The sequence below is a fragment of the Mesoplodon mirus genome (assembly GCF_964341445.2).
Source record: "Mesoplodon mirus genome assembly, chromosome: 5".
Classification (NCBI taxonomy): Eukaryota; Metazoa; Chordata; class Mammalia; order Artiodactyla; family Ziphiidae; genus Mesoplodon; species Mesoplodon mirus.
The window spans coordinates 148,031,517-148,033,655 of record NC_138980.1 but is presented as its reverse complement, the minus strand read 5'-3'; positions in this window follow the sequence as shown (position 1 = coordinate 148,033,655).

The window sequence follows — 2,139 nt, the reverse complement described above, 5'->3', positions numbered from 1 at the left end:
AAGCATTACTGTTGACATAAAGATAATACTGACAAATTGAGTTAACATTTCTGTTGAGGATTACTGACCATGTGTAGCCCAGAACAACTTTAACACACACACCAAACCCTATACTCAGGCCAAACTGTGTTTAGTCTACAATACAGTGCTGTTCCTCAAATGAATTTTTAGCTTTGATTTACACAAAACATGAAACAACCTTTCTTGCATCAATTAATTGTTTGACTTTCCTAATACATTTCCATTTTAACTAGATTATGTCTATATCAAAGGAAAAGGAACGTGTGCAAGATGTCAGTGTCATGAGCACACATACCCACCCATCATGGTGTCTTGTAACTTTCTGAGATCTGAATAAAAGGAATCTTTTTGGTTTCTCAGCAGTCTCACCTGAGGACTGCACCTCAGCTTTCACATTTGACTAGCCTGAACATTATTTAACTGGCTTTAATATCTTACTTGAAAGGAAAATAATTTGGAGAATTTTGTCTTGTGGAAGAATCCATGACCCATCAATAAAAACTAACCAAGTGAAGAAAAAAGATTAGCAAAAGATGAAATTCCTCTCATATCTATTGATATATTTCTGATACCTATTAAGAGATTTATTTCTCTTATTGCCTAATTTATTTCTCCTATTTGCTCCTATTGCCAGAAAATGGCCATTTTGAGGTTTAGTTGATAGTATATTAATCTTCATATCAATCTGGGCTCCATATTTATAAGATACTCATCACTGTAAATGTATTTAGTGGGGAAGTTTTATAAAAAGAAATGCGATGACATTCTCACATATCAGTTAATTATGGAAGCATTTTGGAATCCTGGCCTCTTCAGATTACAGTATGTTAATAAATTAGCATGAACAATTCTCTTTTCTGTTTTGATTAAATTCAGCTTTCCATAGAAAAGCTTACTAATAGCAAAATGATGGAGATCAAGACATTAATTTGAGTCATTTCCTCTTTAATTCACTGGCTTATTTGAGGAAGTAGTAACAAAAGCCTGGTGACATCAGGAAGGCAAAATTATAATTTGGTTAAATTGCAACTTTCTTAATTACTTTGCAATTTAATGTCCCTCATTGCTTCAGTTCAGAGCCCCAGGACTCTATTTATAATTGTAGCTTACTCTAAGAAGGAGAAAAGCTATACTCTTCAGCTTATTCTTATGAAATGATTTCTGCATCTACTAGTTTATATTTATTTCTTAGAAATTTCCCAAATGGCTATTTAGGCAAAGGAAGCCCTCTCATTATTGTTACCTTTTAATTTCTATATATTATAAGATATTTTCCTCAAAAACTTATTTTAAGATCTGTTGTGTGAGGAAACATTTTTTTTCCTTAGCAAAATGTCATTGTTACAGAATTAAAATAAAAAATTTAAATACTTATCACAAGGATTTTATTTCCTGTGATAGAATGTTCCCTATCTGTGACACAGTGATCAAAATTAAAATGTACTGAGAAGATAAATATGAACAAGATACCACATTTTGAAGTGTCTGATTAATGAAGCTGTTGGGAGCAATTTCCTATTGAGATGCCCTTCATAAAAGGAAACTCAGTTTGAGAGAAATTCTAGAAATGTGATAGAGGTCTGTGAGGTCTAAGATGCCTAAGGTTCTAGTTTCATTAATTCCTTGGAGAGATCTGTAACCTTCTATTGGGAAGCAAATGGCTTTGTTGAGACTCAGGCTTCATGACATCAAATAGCTCTTACAAAACAATGGCATTTTGAAGAAGCAGAAACAGATGGATTGAATTTCCTTTGAAACACAATAGGGTTTAAAAATGATGGGAAGAAAAAATAATGCCAAATCCTCAACTTTTGTAAAAGAGTTTGAAACATTTCCCAGCCTCAGAGTGCTTGTCATGTTCACTTATCAGAGTACATTGACAGAGGATCCTGCAGAACCCTACCTGTCTGTGAAAATGCCATACTTGAATCAGTTACTCAGATCCCATGATCTGCCTGATTAGGCCATAGATGTCACATTCCAAAAGAAATTATACTTGCACCTGATACTGAACTCCAGTTTTTCAAAGTCAAAAGTGAATGACTTTAGTAAATTTTTTATGGCTTTTGTTTAATACAAAATGTGTGAATGGTTGGTGTTTCTTTTTTTGGCTTTGAA